General features: G+C 42.3%; 1 long non-coding RNA gene across 1 annotated transcript in view; it reads right to left on the bottom strand.

The window, feature by feature from the left end:
• Positions 1-799: 799 nt before the first annotated feature.
• The window catches only part of LOC138751400 (uncharacterized), a 100,155-nt gene continuing 82,219 nt past the window's right edge, over positions 800-18,735 (bottom strand). Inside the window, exon 3 of the long non-coding RNA XR_011349900.1 lies at positions 800-1,072. This is a non-coding gene — a long non-coding RNA (uncharacterized lncRNA). The remainder of the gene's footprint in view (positions 1,073-18,735) is intronic.

Here is an 18,735-nt window from a genome sequence, read left to right as displayed (position 1 = left end):
TAAAATTGGTCAATTTCGACTGAGTGGAAATTAGGAATCAATAGGAGTCCATGAATCAAGCTGAGTACATACAAGACGAGAATATGTTATTCAATTAGCAATTAAAAGGCAAAAAAGAAAATAGCTGTAGAGGCTGGGTATCAAAAATAAAAAAAGATTGTACATGTAGATCAGGGGGTTGGCAAAGTGGTCGATATCAACCTCTGGGGGTTGATCAGACTATCCAAGGGTCAAAAGTGGGTCAATAAATATGGGGGTCGATTGTGGTAGTGGTTGTTCCACTATATTTGGTACCGCATGGCTGAACGGGTAGCCGACAAGACATTCAGATTAGATATATTTAATCTGATTTGTTTTTAGTTCCAATGAAATGACATGAACAACAGTAGCACTAACATCTATTTAACTTTGAACATACTTCATTAAAACATTTAAGAAGGCATTTTAGACTATTTATTATTAATCATTTGTTTACAATACCAAACTTTAATATTAAACTTTAACTTTAAATTCTTTTGTCGTCAGTTCGATGGTCTGCCAAAGCTATTAACGCCCAAACGAGATGTGTACAAAGCCCCTGTTTAAATACATATTTCTTTTAGGTTTTTTCATATAAAATTTTTGTATAATTCAAACAGTATTAGAATTAAAAAAAAAATACATTGAAAATTGTCTTTATTATTGAACAATGAAGCATTGATTGCAAATAACGGTGTAAAAATTTATCTGTGCAAATTCATTTGAATTTTGCGCACTCTCAGCTGGCATGATTTCTCCAATCCTCTGTTTTCAAGGCCATCTAGTACAGAGACAATTGCCCATGGCTATCAGAGTGGTGTCAGTGAGCTGATAACTGTGGATTTACTGTGTAATTCTTCAAAGTTCTAGTAATCATAATGGCAGCCCCCGATACTAAGAAGTGCAGACAATATTCGCAAGGGTATTTGAAATTTGGATTCGTACCTTCATTTACAAATAAAACATTGCCTTTGTGCCTGTTAGGTGAAAAAAACTTTCAGTAATGATGCCACGAAGCCTGCGAAGATGAAAGACCACCTCGAAAAGGTTCACTCTGATAAGAAAAACAAAGATCTTAATTTTTTTAAGGTGCTAAAAGAAAAGATCATAAATCAACCAAATTTCAAGACTTTTTTTTAAAGCTTTTGCCAATGTGATTATGAAGGAGGGCTGAAGGCATCATACAGTATCTCCTTTAATATAGCAAAAGAAGGAAAATCACATACCATTGGTGAGGAGATCATAATACCAGCTATTAAAGATGCGATTGAAACTGTTATGAAAAAACTCTCAACCTGCTCTAAAATGTATGCCTTTAAGCGCAAGGACAGTAAGCCGACACATTGACGAGATGGCCAGTGATGTGGAGAAAACTTTGGCGTCTGAGCTTCAACATTGCAAGTTTTCCATCCAGCTCAATGAGTCAACTTTCAGAAGTTCAACTATTCTCATGGCCTCTGTGAGGTATTATAGTCAAATCCTAAAGTGCATTGTTGATGAGTTTTTGTTTGCCAGCTACCTTAAAGGTGATGCAAAAGGTGAGACAATTTTAGAGGATTATTTGAAGAAACTCAATGTTCCCTTGGGAATATTACTGCAGCGGCTACCGATGGTGCACCAGCAGTGGTTGGCCATTACAGGGGATTTGCCACCTTAATGAAGGGAAAGGTTCCCGATATACGTACTGTTCACTGTGTATTACACAGGCACCACCTTGTAGCCAAAAATTTAAGTGGCGAACTGCATGCTGCCTTAAAAATGTGTTGCCAGGTCAGTCAATAAAATCCAAATGCATCCTCTGAATTTGCGACTGTTTGCAAGGTTGTGTGAAAAAAATGATGAAACGTTTAAGCAAATGCTTTTGCACGTGATGTAAGGTGGTTGTCAAGAGGTGATTCCTTGCAAAGACTTGTATGACTCAACTGTAGAGTTCCTTACGGATGTGGACCCATCACAATGTGACAAGTTGAAAAAGTGTAAAAGCCATTTGTTCTCTTTCCCAGACCTAGATTCAAAATTTAATGAACTACAGAAACATCTGCAAGGTAAAGATGCTTCAATTATTCAAGCCCAAACAATTCTAATAGGCTTCCAAGCTAAAATAGGCCTAAATCTTCTTTGGCATGTAAATATTATAGGTATTTTTCAAACTTATAGTACTGGAAAAAGGAGAAGATGAAAACATTTCAGACTGTGACCTAATGATATACATGAATCACTTAAAAAACTTAAAGGAAGACTTTAAAATACGTTTCGAGGACCTGGAGAAAATACATATACCTGACTGGATTGTTACACCATTTGATTTGGAAAGAGAAAATGCAGATATTGAATTTCATTTACAAGATGAACTCGTTGAGAGGTGTGTGGATCTCGAAGCTAAGTCATTGTTTAAAAGTAAAAGCCTCAGTGACTATTAGAGCAATGTCAATACTAATACTAAATATCCCAAGATTAGTACAGCAGTTGAGCCATTTTTACTTGCATTCCCAACTTCATACATGGTTGAAGCTAGTTTTAGCCATGCAAATGCAATTCTAACAAAGCAGAAGAACAGAATGAACCTGGAAGAGTGTGGTGACTTTTGGCTAAAACTCACCAATCTCCAACCAAATATCAACGTCCTTGCTATTATTTATCAAACACATCCTTCCCATTAATAATGCCAAACAATTCAACAAAAAGGCAAGTTAATTTATTTTTAATGTGTTTGATATCACCTAAATTAATTATGAAGTTTTTCTTCTTATTTATTAATTCAATTAATGTTATAATTATTCACATAATTGCATCCAGTATAGGAACAAAAATAGAAACTAAGAAGGAATAACCAAACGCAAAGATGAAATGAATCTTATCGAGAATCAGTAATGAAGGAAAAGGGTGAAGAAATTATTACCTTTAAATAAAGAAATTTATATTGATAATATATATTTATTTACTTTACATGTTTGGGGGTCGGTGAGAGATCAAGGATTCCATGAAGAGGTCGTTGGTTTAAAAAGTTTACTGACCCCTGATGTAGTTCGACAATGTACAACAGAAACCTTGCAATTACAATGTAAATGATTGGCAGTGCCCTACTGTCACAGCTTTTGGAACTGATTGTGAAACATACCAAAAATTATCATTTCTTCTGAACATGTATAGCACATGGAACAGTACAGCACAGGAACAGATACATAAACATAATGCCAATCGAAATAATTTTATCTACCTGCACATGGTCTGTATTTTTCTATTCCTCGTCTGTTATTGTGTCTTAATAGTCTCTTTCGCTCTTGCAAGTGATCCCAGGAATTAATGGCCAATTGGCCTTTAAAGTGTCAAGTGTGAAAGCAAAATCAGTTAAATTCTGGCATCAGATGATGTCATCTCACACCGGGAGTTGATGACCTTGATTTCAGCCCCTAGTACAATCCCAGGGATTGCAATCAGGCAAGTGTGAAACAGGTAAGTGCATTGTGGGATTGAAATTACCCATGTTTTTGTGTGAGTGAAGGAAGAAGAGATTAAAATGAAGATAGAAACTTTGCTGTAGGAAAGTCCCAGTTGTGGTGGGGGGGGGGGGGGGGTGGTGGTAGGAGAGGGAGTGAGGGAGGGAGGGAGAGGGGGAGAGGAAATAAATAGAAATAGTGGACAATTTTTAAACAGTATGGGAAAGTTGGTAGTGCTATAGCATAATTTATAAAGACTGTGGGAAAAAGCAATGGTGTACCTGAATTTCCAGAATGCCATGCGGCAGAGAAACCCCTCCATGAATGCTCTGTGTATGCAACCGGTCATACAGCCCTTTCTCTGCTGCATGGCATTCTGGGAGGGCAGGTCCGCTATCGCTTTTTCCCACTGTATTTATAAATTTTATGTGATAGTGCTACCAACTTTCCCACAGTCTTTATAAATTGAGCGCTATAGCGCTATAGCTATTTATTGCTAGCATGTTCCCACAGTTCCTTATAAAGGTTTATATAGATCAGTGCAACAGCAGGGGCTAAAGGGCTCATACTATACTGTACATAAAGCTTAATTATGTTATAATTAGGCATGATTAATTTTGTTCAAATATAAGATTTCATAATACATTGATCAGGATTTAGGGCAGGTCCAAAATCATTTGATATGCCATGACATCACTGGTAGAAGAGTCTTATCTCCAGGAATGGCTTCTTGGAAGTGTGAAAGTGTTCAATGTCCCAGTTAGGAGTGGTCAAGTGTGAAAAGCCAAACCCTCAGTCCTATCCCAGGACCCTGAATGGCCAATTTAGTGAGACACAAGTGTGTAAGGGGCTAATGACTGTTAAATGGTACTATCTGTTTCTACTCTTTCCCCGACAATACATATCTGGTTCCTACCATTCTCTGTGTACAAACCTGCCTCTCACATTTCCTTTAAATATTCCACCTCTCACCTTAAATCTATGCCCTTTAGTATTTGACAGTTCCAGTCTGGCAGAAAGAATCTGTCTATTTACCCTACCTATACCTCTCATAGCATGGTACAGTAAAACCCCTGTTATCTGGAATTCAAGCAACCAAGTAAAAATTGCAGAAAATCAATAAGTACAAAAAGTTTTAAATTGATGCATTTTGCATTTAGTTTGCTAAACATGCAATCTCAAGCAACCAGAAAATTCACATACTGCATCTATCAATCCACATAGGTGCCAGATACCAGAGGTTTTACTGTATATAATTCTGTCAGATAGCCCCTTAGCCTATTATGCTCCAGAGAAAACAATCCAAGTTGGTCCAACCCACCTTACAGTTTGTACCCTCCAAGCCAAGCAACAGCCTGATGAACCTCTTCTTCATCCTCCACCTTCACCAAACCCTCTACATCCTTCCTGTACTTTAGCAAGCAGAACTGAACACACTACTCCAAATGGGGCTTAACTAATTTTTTTTTGTATAGTTTCAACATGACTTGCCACTTTTTACACTCAATGCCTTGATCTTCGAAGGCCAGCAAGCCACATGCATTCTTTACCACAATATCCACTTGTGTTGGCACTTTCAGGGAGTTATGGACGTGCACCCCAAGACCTATCTGCATATCAATGCTTACCATTTTACCGTATAATTTCCTCTTGCATTTAACCTCCTAAAATGCAACACTGCACACTTGTCTGGATTAAATTCCATCTACAATTCCCTGTATTCTTTGAACCTGTCTCACTGTCTGCAGCGCTATCAATTTTCATGTCATCTGCAAACCTTCCAATCAGGACACCTACATTTTCATGCTGATTTCACACACACACACACACACTTGCGGAATAGCAGTGGCCATTGACCAGTCAGTGAAACCAGAGAAACATCCCTTCATCAATACCCTCTCTCTTCTGTAATCAAACCAATTTTGTATCCATTTTATTGATACACCATGGACCCCATGTGAGTTGATATTCTGGCCCAGCCTATCTTGCAGTTGCAGGTCATCTGCTTTACTGAAGTTTATCTTAGTATTTATATAAATTTTACAAATTCACCTTCCAATTTTACTGCTTTGGATATTATAACATAAAGGTTTTTGATGATCACATGAAATAGATGATTCAATTTTTTTCGGAGTAATCATAAAATAAATTTGAATGCAAATATATCAATTAAATATGTAATTATAACCAAAATTTACAGAGATTAACATTTTTAATTGAAAGACTAATTGCAATTAAATTGTTAATTATTTGATAGTTTTAATTATGTTAATTTAAAATAAAATGGATAAATAGAATTTCAGTTTTATGAAGTGGCCAAATGATGCACATGTGGTGGCTCACCACTAGGCAGGTGAACCGACCCTGCTTGTAAGCCATGCGGCGGGGCAGCCGGCCAAAATGGCGCTGTTGGGGGTTTTCCCTTCCTCCCAGCACGGGGCTCAGAAGCCCGCGCTGGGGGACCACGTGACACCCAGGTGTCATCAGTACCCTCCAGCGCCATTTTCAGCCAGGTCTGGGCTGGGAGTAGAAGTGCAGCCCAGCAGCCTGCAATAAACTAGTCTGCTCACTGAGCTCAACCCATCTGGTTGCGTGTGTTATTGCAGGAGCAGTGTAGCCACCGCTACAATTGGTGACCACGACTGGTTCAAACATCTTTGAACCCATCATGAGCGAGCCTGGGATCAGTGCTATAGCCGTGAAATTGCCTGTATTCTGCGTTCAGGAGCCGGCCACTCAGAGGCTCAGTTTCACCTCCACCAGATTTCGTCCGTCACGACCAAATTCTACCATGTGGTCACTGCCATGGACCAGGCCACTGCCAGACGCGTGCTGCACCTCCTTCAGCACCCACCCGCCGAAGACAAATATGAGACCATCAAGCGAGTGCTTATCGGATCCCTTGGACTATCCAGGCACCAGCGTGCCTCTCGGATGCTGCACCTCGATGCCCTGGGGTCAGGTCCCCGATGGAGCTGATGGACAAGATGCTCGCGCTCATGGGTGATCACACCAACTGCCCACTCTTCAAGGGCATTTTCCTCGACCATATGTCCGGGGACATCCGGCCGCTTCTGGTCCAGGAGAGCTTCACTGACCCAAGGAAGGTCGCTCAGAAGGCTCAAGAGCTATGGCTCGCATGATTCCCGGAGGGTTCAGCAGTCCAGCAGGTCACGAGGCATGGGCACAACCATGCTAAGCCTGCCCCTAGCGCTGCGGTAGAACATTCTGCCCCTGCAGGGGCCCACAAAAGAATAACCAAGACCACAACATCCGCTCCAGGCCTTTACTTCTACCACCAGCGCTGGGGAGCCAAGGCTTGGAAGTGTCGTCAGCCCTGCTCGTTCCAGGGAAATGACCACGCTGGTTGCTGCTAATGGCTGCGGCGGCTGGCCAAGGACACAGCCTCCTCTACCTGCGGGTCTCAGTCAGCAACTGGCGGTTCTTCATTGACACTGGAGCCCAGGTCAGTGTCATCCCAGCCACGGCCATCAAGTCCAGGAACTGACCTCGTGGACCTCCCCTCCGTGTGGCCAACGCAACAGAAATCCAGATGTACGGAGACAAGACAGTCTACTTCCAGATCAGCCAACAAATTTTCGCGTTGAGGTTCACTGTTTCGTCCCTCCCGACCGCCATCCTGGGTGCAGACTTTCTCCTCGCACATGGACTTCTGGTGGACATTCAAAGTAGGCGCCTGGTGGTTGCCCGATCTTTCCAGGCCATTCACCAAGACGCCTCCCGCTCGGAGCAACCGCAGATGGCCACGATCAGCATGCCAAGAGATGAGTTCCAGCGAATCCTGGACGAGTTCCCGACACTTCTCAAGCCACAGTTCTCAGATGCCTCACTGTGCCACGGGGTATCCACCACATCCCCAACCAGGGCCCATCGGTTCACGCCAAGGCACGCCGGCTCCCACCTGACAAGCTCCAGATAGCGAAGGAGGAGTTTTCGCAACTGTTGGAGCTGGCAGTCAGACAGCCCATGGGCCTCGCCACTCCTCCTGGTCCCGAAAGCCTCTGGCGGCTGGCGTCCCTGCGGAGACTATCGATGGTTCAATGAGGCAACCGTTCCTGACCGTTACCCCATCCCTCACATCCAAGACTTTACGGCCAACCTGCACGGAGTGAGGGTTTTCTCCAAGGTTGATCTGGTGCGCGGTTATCACCAGATCCCAGTGCACCCTAAGGACATACCCAAGACGGTCATCATTACCCTCTTTGGCTTTTTCAAATTCCTGTGCATGCCGTTCGGGCTCAAGAATGCCACTCAGACCTTCCAGCGCCTCATGGACTCTGTGGGCAGGGACTTGGATTTCGTCTTTATTTATTTGGACGACATCCTCATCACTAGCAAGGACCAGGCGCCAACACAAGGCCCACCTACACGCCCTTTTCTCCTGGCTGGCCGATTTCGGCCTTACCATCAACCCAGCCAAGTGCCAGTTCAGGAAAGAGTCCATGCAGTTCCTGGGCATTAACATCACAAATGAAGGAGCCACGCCCGCCGCTGCGAAGGTTGCCACCATCAGGGAGTTCCCACGCTCAGACAGCCTCAAGGGGCTGCAGGAGTTCGCGGGTATGGTCAACTTTTAAAACCACTTCATCCCAGGAGCTGCACACATCTTGCAGCCACTATTCGTCCTCATCGCTGCCAAGCACAAAACGCTCACTTGGACCCCAGAAGCCTGCACCGCATTTGAGGCCACCAAGGATGCCCTCGCGATGGACACCCTGCTCACCCACCTGCATATGACACTCTCTGTCAATGGCTCTGCCACAGCCGTCGGTGCCATTCTGGAGCAGCAGGTGAAGGAGATTGGAAGCTGCTGGCATTCTTCAGCTGCCTGCTCCGCCCACCGGAACGTAAGTATAGTGCCTTCGACTGCGAGTTACTGGGCATGTACTTGGCGGTGTGGAATTTCCACTATTTTTTGGAGGGGAGGACTTTTAACATCTTCACCGACCACCACCCAGGCGTTCGTAATGGCAAAGGATCCCTGGTTGGCCTGCCAGCAGCGTCACCTCTCCTTTGTGTCGGAATTTACCACCAACATTCGGCACAAGGTGGGGAAGGACAATGTGATTGCCGATGGACTCTCGTGACCAGCCATCTACGTGCTGATGCCCAGCCTCGACTTTGACCAGCTCACCCTGGACCAGAAGTCTGATGAGGAGACGAAGGCCTTCAAGACCACCATTATGGGCCTGCAGTTCCGAGACCTCCCGACTCTGAGCGGCGAAGGCAGCATCCTGTGCGATATCTCCATGGGCACCTAGCAACCAGTGGTTCCCCAGCAGTGGCGCAGGCACGTCTTCAGACACATCCATGACCTTTCACATCCATCCATCAGGTCCACCGTCCGGATGGTGGCAGAACGGTTCATATGGCATGGGTTGCGGAAGCAGATCGTGGGCTGGGCCAGAACATGCACCCATTGCCAAGGTGCACAGGCAAACCAGGGTGCCTATACAGGAGTTTGAGCATGTCCGGGAATGGTTCAGCCACATTCACATGGACATTGTCGGGGCCTTACCCGTTTCCTGGGGCAACCATTACCTGTTTATGATGGTGGACCGCACCACTCGCTGGCCTGAGGTGATCCCGATGCCAGACGCCTCCACTGACTCCTGCTCCCGAGCACTGTTGCATGGTTGGGTCGCCCGGTTCAGCATCCTGGGTCACCTCACCAGCGATCGGAGCACAGCTCGCCAACAGGTTGGGGATCTAGCTACACCGCACCATGGCCTACTACCCACAGGCCAATGGACTGGTAGAACGTCTGTACCGCCACCTTAAGTTGGCACTCATGGCCTGCCTCACCGGTCCTGACTGGGTGGACGAATTGCCTCGGGTGCTCCTGGGTATCCACTCCACTCCCAAGGAAGATCTGCAGGTGTCATCAGCTGAGCTGGTCTACGTTGCACCGCTGGCACTACCCGGTGAGTTCATCAACACACCTCACAATCCCCAGTGGTTGCCACACGAACTACTTCCTCACCTCAGGGCATGCTTGGACTCGTTTGAACCCCCACCACCGCCCAGGCATGGCACCCGCCCATCTCATGTTCCCGGTGAACTGCTTTCCGCGGAGTAAGTTTTCGTTCGGCGGGGCCCGACCGCGGCACCTCTGCAGTGACCGTACGAGAGGCCAAACAGGGTTGTACAGCGTTCTGGCTCTACATTCTTGCTGGACATTGGCGGCAGGTGGGAGCAGTTTACCGTGGACAGGCTGAAGCCAGCACACCTCGATCCCTCCGAGCCCATGGTCGTAGCCTAGCCCAAGAAGCGAGGCCGCCCAGCGTAAAAGGACATTGGTGCCAGTTCTGGGGCGGGGGGTGGGTGCTGTGTGGCGGCTCACCACTAGGCAGGCGAACCGCTTCTAAGCCACACGGTGGGGCAGCCGGCCAAAATGGAACCATAGGGGGTTTTCCCTTCCTCCCAGCACGGGGCTCAGAAGCCCGCGCTGGGGGACCACGTGACAACCGGGTGACGTCAGCACCCTCCAGCACCATTCTCAGCCAGATCCGGACTGGGAGTATAAGTGCTACACACAAATATTCTGAATTCTGAAACAATGGAGGAATCCAACTGAATCTCAAATATTCAGCAGTAAGTTATTTGAAACAATTTAGGGTTAAGTTTTATACCTGAGATATGATGGAACATTTCCAATATTGAATAAAGATAGAGATTTAAAATTGTTAAAAATCTGGGTATGTTTAGAAACTTATTCATCTGTGATGGAAAAGGCTGAAATGGAAACACTGTTGCCTACTAGAGCATATATGATTCACTCTGTAACAAGTCCAGGAAGCTATAAACCACTTAGTTTACACAATAGTACAAAAGATAATGGAATTTTTACTCAAGGATGTAATGGGAAAATATCAAGAAAGCAAAAGTATAATAAATAGCAGTCAGGAGAGCTCTCTAAAGGGAAGGTTATGGTTGGACAACTTTATTAAATTCTTTGTAGAAGTAACAAAAAAAAATAGACAATGCAATAAGGCAAAAGATATAATGCATTTGCATGTTTTATTTTGATAAACTCACAAATGTATGTGGAATCAGTAGATAGCATGATTCATCTGAATCATAATTTATTGTCAGGAAAATGTCACAAAATGTGATGTTTTGCGGCAGTATCACAATGCAAACAGTTCTACAAAACCACATTTCAAAATAAATAAAATAGTGCAAGTAAAATAAAAAGACAAAGTGAGGTAGTGTCTGCAGTTCATTGTTCATTCAAAAATCTGATGGCACAGGGGAAGAAGCCACCCTTGTTCTGTTGGGTGCTTGTCTTCAGGATCCTGTATCGTTTTCCCGAGGGTAGCAGAGTAAAGAGGGCATGGCCTGGATGGTGGGGGTCCCTGAGGATAGAGGCCGCTTTCATAAGATCACCATGGACAGTATATGAAGGAGAAAGCAGCATTTAAGGGTTAAGTGCAACTACTGGAACCGCGAAAGGTAAGGTGATTTTCTACTGAACCTGATGATGCCATTACCCCCAATTTGCATCAATGGTATAAACCAACCAAATGAGGATTCAGTAAAAAATAAGTTGTACTCAGAATGAGAAGTCTCTTTGCTGCTTGGAAAATGGGTCAAGGGATCTGGGAATGTACACAAATCTGTGGAAAGTAGAGTACGGGTTATTACGGCTCTGAAAAAATGCAAGTAAAGCATTTGACCCAATGTAGGGCACAGTGGGATTACAACAGAATGAAAGCAAAGTGATGTTAAATTTGCAAAGAACTTCTTTCGAGGACCCTGAACAATTCTGGTTCTATTTCTGCTGGGGAAGAGAGCATCTTATACAATAGGCATTATTGACTCATTTTAGAAGTCGAGGGTAAGGAATTTTTCTGATAATTCTTGGCCCCTTCTCCCACCCTCATCTAAACTAGAAGAAAAAGACTTAAAGAAACATACCAAAAAGTTAATGTTCTTTGAGGAAAGGAATCACTCGATGGCCAGAGTTGGAAAATCACATTGCAGAAAGGATGGGTAAACTGAGGCAAGATTGGTACATAGTCACCTGAAATAAATTAAGAACATTTCGGCTGCAGTGGGTCAAATCTCACCCAGACATCAGTGATGATTTTGAGGCTACAGTAGGCTGGTGCAATCGTTTCATAAACAGGAAAAATATGGTATTTACGCCAAAAAACAAAAATTGTACCGAAACTACCAAAAGATCTTGATCATAATGTTGTAAGTTTTCATCAGTTTATTATACATAACTGGCAGAAACATCAGTTTGCATTCGCAAATAGTGGAAACATGGACGAAACCCCATGAATTTCGATGATAGGCAAAAGAACAGTGGAATGGAAAGGTGTTAAAACTGTGCAAACCACACAAGGACCAGGGTTTACCGTAGTGTGATCGTGCATGGTCAAAAAAACAAATGTTAAGGACCATGGTAATCTTCAAACGCAAAATTAAACCGAAAATGAAATTCACTGCAGCTATTTTTGAACATTTTCATGAGAAAGGATAGATGGATGAAAATGTTATAAAACTATGGTAAACTATGTGGAACAGGTGCCCAAGCAGTTTATGCAAGAATGGAGTTTGCTGGTCAAGGATATGTTTTGTAGTCACTTTATTAAGAACACTAAAATTAGATTAGCACAACATAAAACTTGCATCGCGGTTATCCCAGGTGATTTGCGTCTATATTGCAACCTCTCAATGTCTGCTTGAACAAGCCATTCAAAGACCATGTGCATGAGGAATGGAATACATGGGATGTCGAGTGAAGAAAAATCATTTACAAAAGGTGGGAAAATGCGTGCTGCATCACTTGATGTGCTGTGTAACTTCATGCTCAAGGCATGGGACAAAGTTAAAGTACAGACTGATAAAATCATTTGGAAAGTGTGGTAGCTCTCGTGCAATTGATGGCATGGAAGATGATTTATTGTGGGACACTGACAAGGAAGTTGAAACCACCTCATCAGATACAGACTGGGACCCATATGATGACTGTCTAAACAGTGAGAGTATGGATGCTTGGCACCTTCTTTGCCTCAGTCGATGATAGCGAGAGTGATTTTGAAGGGTGCTAATTGTGTTATTTTCAATAAAATTTTCAATGAAAATCTGTCATAGTTGGATTTATTTTTGGTTTTTCAAGGGTTGACTTATACGCTGGATCAGCACGGATCGGATTTTGAGCTGAGTTTGTCGACCCCCAGTTTTCCAAGATTTTGTTTGGGTTTCACAACACAACTTATATGCTGAAATATATGGTATGTAAGCAGTAATTAGCAGAGAAAGACATTCCAATTTATTAAGTTTATCCCAAAATACTGGTGCATAACCAGATAAAAATCCTTTTGGCCATGCACGATCACACTACGGTAAACCCTGGTCCTTGTGTGGTTTGCACAGTTTTAACACCTTTCCATTCCACTGTTCTTTTGCCTATCGTCGAAATTCATGGGGTTTCGTCCATGTTTCCACTATTTGCGAATGCAAACTGATGTTTCTGCCAGTTACGTATAATAAACTGATGAAAACTTACAACATTATGATCAAGATCTTTTGGTAGTTTCGGTACAATTTTTGTTTTTTGGCGTAAATACCATATTTTTCCTGTTTATGAAACGATTGCACCAGCCTACTGTAGCCTCAAAATCATCACTGATGTCTGGGTGAGATTTGACCCACTGCAGCCGAAATGTTCTTAATTTATTTCGGGTGACAATGTACCAATCTTGCCTCAGTTTACCCACCCATTCTGCAATGTGATTTTCCAACTCTGGCCAACGAGTGATTCCTTTCCTCAAAGAACATTCACTTTTTGGTATGCTTCTTTAAGTCTTTTTCTTCCTCCAATCTCTTACCAACTTCTCAAATTTTATTGCAGCAGCGCAGTTTTTGGTTTTCTTGACCATTTCTATCACTTTCAACTTAAAGTTCGCTGCATATTTCCACCGTGTACTGCATTGTGTCAATGGATCCTCCACGATAGCAACCACCTCCAGCCAACACCCAGCAGATCAATCTGCGCAATCTATTAGGGTCGATGTATACGCCAGTCAGCAGCCCATCTCAGGCATCGCAAGCTTTGGGGGCTGACTTGTTACGCTGGTCAATGGGGCACCTCAAGCAGCCAGAAAATTGAGGTCCACTTTTACGCTGGATATACTATAACACTCTTAAAATGAGGCTGAAAAAGGGAGAGGTCTACTTATAGGCCAGTTGACTTATATGCCAAAATATATGGTAGTTTAAAATGTACCAGATTACCTGCTCCAAAAGAGATCATCATACCATCAAAACCGATAATTATAAAAGTGTAAGTCAATTCTATTCCAGTGTCATTGTGTCATAAATTCTTCTTTCAAAATGTAAACAATACTGAATAGATGGAATACATAATGAAAACAGAAGAAAATACCAAAGAACATGACTGCTTCTGCTTTGAAAGAGAGATCTCTTTTCAAAAGAGTCTGGCACAATCAGAAATAAGAAAAGAAAATACTTTAATTAAAAGTGCAAACAAGATCAGTGGGCTGGAATGGAGGATAAGCTATTTGATTGAAAGATGAGACCAATAGGTCAAGGTCTTCAATCAAAGAGCCTCCCGTGTGACTACATATATTATTGCTATTCAATTTTTTTATACTTATAAAACCTCTGGAAAAATGTGTTCTTAACGCTTATGTAATGGATTTCTTACTGAAATCTGTTTCTTTTCCTTACCAAATGAAATACTATTTCGTACCTCTATATTATAGTTCAGGAACATGTAAGATTTTGGTTAAAGAACAAGAGAGAACTTCTTATGTGCAATTACTTAATAATTAGAAAAGCGATTAAGTTGGGAGATAAATCAATAAATATATTTTAGTCGTATTACAGAGGGATTTTACAACAGTTGAGTAATAGGGTATATAAAACAAATACAGAAAACCTTGGACTTTCTCCAAGAGATCACTTGTTATTGGGAATCATGATGAATTGAATCGAATTGTTAGCAAAAGAATCTGCTGGAGGAACTCAGCATGTCGAGCACATAATTGGGAGAAGGCTTTTCTCTCACTGATGCTGGTCGACCTGCTCAGTTCCTCCAGCTCTAGAGGCACACAAGTGACTGCAGATGCTGGAATCCTAAACTACATGCAAGTCTGCTGGGGAAATGCACCATCCATGGGAGGTGGTTGACATTTCAAGCTGAAACCCTTTATTCATGCAGCAGATTTTTTTTTTGCTCCAGATTCCAGTAATGTAGTTTCGTGTGTCTCCTGAATAAAATTGTTTACTATCATATGTGTACAGATAGATGGATTGATAGGGATAGTCAACATAGCTTTGTGCGTGGTAGGTTGTGTTTAACTAATCTTATAGTTTCAAGGATGTTATCAGAAAAGTTGACGAAGGAAAGGCCATAGACTTAAGTAAGGCCTTCAATAAGGTCCCACATGGGAAATTAGTCAGGAAGATTCAGTCGCTTGGTGTTTATGGTGAGGCAGTACTGTAAATTGGATTAAACATTGGTTTTACGAGAGAAGTCAGACAGTGGTAGTGAATTATTGTCTCTGACTGGAGGCCTGTGGTGTGCTTCAATGATCAGTACTGGGTCCATTACTTTTTTTTCAACAACATCAATGATCTGGATGATAATATGGTAAATTAGATCAAGTTTGCAGATGACACACAGATTGAAGGTGTAGGCTTTCAAAGCTTGCAGAGGGATCTGGATCAGCTGGAAAATGGGCTGAAAAATGGCAGATCAAATTTAATGCAGTCAAATGTGAAGTATTGCAGTTTGGAAGGACAAACTAAGGTAGGAGGGGTGGATGATGTTATCATTCGTTGGCAGGTGGATCACAGCATCCAACAGCAAGCACCCTCCCTGTTGAGTGAGTTTACAAGCATTGCACTTTGCCCCCCTCTAATACACTTATGCCCCCCTCTAACATTCATTCTGGTGCCAACCCTGCTGTGGAGTGCGGTAGAACAGAGGGATCTGGAAATACAATATATAATTCCGTGAAAGTGGTATCACAGGTAGACAGGTAAAGAGATCTTTTGGAATATTGGTTTTCATAAATCAAAGTATTGATTATAGAAGTTATGATATTATGGCAAAGTTGTATAAGAGATAGGTGAGGCTAAATTTGGAATATTGTGTGCAGTTTTGGTCTCCTAAATACAGGAAAGAGATCAATAAGTTTGAAAGAATGCAGAGGAGGTTGACAAGGATATTGCTGGGACTTGAAGAACTGAGTTACAGGAAAAGGTTAAATAGGTTAGAACTTTATTCCTGGGAGCATGGAATAATGAAGTCGATAGAGGTATACAAAATTGTGAAGGTATAGAGTAAATGCAAGCAGGCTTTTTCCAGGCTTTTGGCAATCAGAGGTGAGCGGTGTACCACAGGGTCGGTACTGGGCCTGCAACTGTTCACAATATACATTAATGATCTGGAAGAGGGGACTGCATGTAGTGCATTTAGGTCTGCTGATGACACAAAATTGAGTGGAAAGGAAAATTGTGCAGAGGATACGGAGAGTCTGAAGAGAAATATAGATAGGTTAAGTGAGTGGGCACGGGTCTGGTGAATACAGTATAATGTTGGTAAATGTGATCTACCTATGGAAGAAAATAAAATGGAAGATCAGATTATTACTTAAGAATTGTAGCATGCTGCTTTGCTTAAGTGCTGGTGGATGAATCGTAAAAAGTTAGTTTTCAGGTGCAGCAGGCTATCAGGAAGGGAAATTGAATGTTGGCCTTCATTACTAGAGTGACTGAGTTTAGGAGCAGGGAAGTTACGCAGCAAATGCACAGGGTACTGGTGTTGCCACATTTGGAGTATTGCATGGAGTTCTGGTCTCTCTACATGAGGAAGGATATACTGGCCTTTGAGGGAGAGTGCAGAGGAGGTTTACTAGATTGGTTCTAGAGATGAAGATACATAACCATATCTTCATGAAGGGCTCAAGCCTAAAATATTAGTTATATATCTTTATCTTTGCTATATAAATGACACTGTTTGACATGCTGAGTTTCTACAGCAATTTGTTTTTACTTCAACCACAGTGTGTGCATACTTCCATGTTTTACCTCTTGATTCCAGAGATGAGGAGGCTAGCATATGAGGAGAGATTTAATCATCTGGGGCGGTATTCACTGGAATTCAGAAGAATGAGAGGGGATGTTATAGAAACATAAAATTATGAAAGGAATAGATAAGATAGAGGTAGGTACATTTTTTCAACTGGTAGGTAAGATGAGAACTTGGGGGTATAGCTCAAGATTCAGGCTTGTAGATTTAGGACAGAGATGAGGAGGAACTTCTTTTCCCAGACAATGGAGAATCCAAGGAATCCTCTGCCCATGGAAGCAGTGGAGGTTAACTTAGTTACACATTTAAGATTGGATAGATTTTTGTATAGTTGGGGAATAAAGGGATATGGGGGAAAGGCAGTTGGTGGAGATGAGTCTATCATCAGATCAGCCATGATCTTATTGAATAGTGGAGCCAGCTTGATGGGCAGTGGCCTACTCTTGGTCCTATTTCTTATGTTCTTAGTGGTAGGAGTGTGAGATGAGCTGCCAGCTGAATTAGTAAATGCAGGCTCAATTTTGATATTGAAGAAAATATTGGACAGGTACATCAATGGGAGTGGTATGGAGCACTAATGACTGGCACAGGTAAGTGGGACTAGGCAGAATAATAGTTCAGACTAGAAGGGCCAAACAGCCTGTTTCTATGCTCTAGTTTTTTATGGTTCACTAGTGAAAAACTCTGTGTTGCATGCTATCCAGGAAAGTCAGCCATGGTTAAAGAAAATAGGTAGTGGAAAATAACAAGTGGATTCAGTTGTCTTATGGAGAAAATGTTCCATTAAAACAATGCAAGTCCACATCATTTTAATGATGAAAGGCCTGTTCTGGAGTCTGATTGCAGAAGGAAAGAAATTGCCCTTAAATTTGGTGGTGCATGTTTTCAAGTTAAAGTATCTTCTGAGCAAAAAGAAGGGGAAAAAGAGAATGTGACCAGGGCTGGATGTGTCTGAATATATCGGCTGCTTTCGTGGAAGTAGTAGGAAGTTAAAAATGAATCAATGGAGGGTGAGGGTGGGGAGCAGAGCTGATTTGCATGAAGACCTAAGGTGCATTCATCCCTTCATGACAATTCATACTTGCTCCTCAATTACACAGTGAGACTAAGGCTGAATGCACTATTCTTGGCTGAAAATAGGTGATAATAGTGGAAAACAATGATGGGAGAACAATGAAATGTAAAATGTAGCACTGGACAAAAATGATTTTGCTTCCTGAACACTTTTAAGGTGTATTCAATAAATTTTGGACTGACCTAAAAAAATCACCTTAAAATTTTCCTATCACGTACTATTTTTTAGATATATCATATTTTTGTGGTTTCACTTCATAGTTTAAGTCTACTTGTATCTTGCCCACAAAGCAAGCAGTTTTGATAGGTCCAAGCATAGCTGGGCACTTGCTATGCAAATGTTATCTAAGGCCTGGGCATGTTTAGTCAGGACAGATGCAGACAGGTCATAAAAACAGCTAACATATACAATTGCTGTGCGTGACATTGATATAGATTGAACGCATGCTGATGCACATGATCTTCAGGCAACAGTATTTATTGTCTTCAGGAAGGTTCAATACAGTAGAAATGTCTACTGTGACACTGCCGCCGCCGCAATACATTTTGTTACATTTGTGGCAAGTATACGCTTAAGGCTCGAAGTCGCAGCATGACTTCACTTATAAGAAAGCCAATGAGCTCCACTTTAGTTGTAAAATTGATGACCAAAACAAACCCTGGACTCCTCACTTTGTTGTGCAACGTGTAGTCAATTTGAAAGCTTGGCTCAGAGGTACTCTCAGCTAAATTCAATAAAAATTAATGTAACATTTCTCCAACTTCCTATGTGATGCAGCAAATCTGAAATTATCTTTGCATTCAGCTTGACATTGTCTATCATAATCCCCAATTTTATTTCAGGAAGAAACCTTTTGAAAAATAATTTTTGTACTGTGTTATAGGTAGGAGGCTCTGATAACTATGTGAAGGGTATGAAATGTTACAAATGCAACAAAGAGAAAATATGCAGGAGCAATAATTTACAGTAGATTGAATTTAATGGGGTGAGTGTGATAGTACAGACCTATCACCAATGTATATAGTTACAGTTTCTAGAGTATGTAATGACTGTGCTTACAGCGATTGGCTGAGAGCTTAGCCACACCTACTGTCTGGGCCTTAAAGGGTTGT

Source organism: Narcine bancroftii, chromosome 1 (genome assembly GCF_036971445.1).
Source record: "Narcine bancroftii isolate sNarBan1 chromosome 1, sNarBan1.hap1, whole genome shotgun sequence".
NCBI classification, from domain to species: domain Eukaryota; kingdom Metazoa; phylum Chordata; class Chondrichthyes; order Torpediniformes; family Narcinidae; genus Narcine; species Narcine bancroftii.
This window is presented reverse-complemented; position numbering and strand designations above follow the sequence as displayed.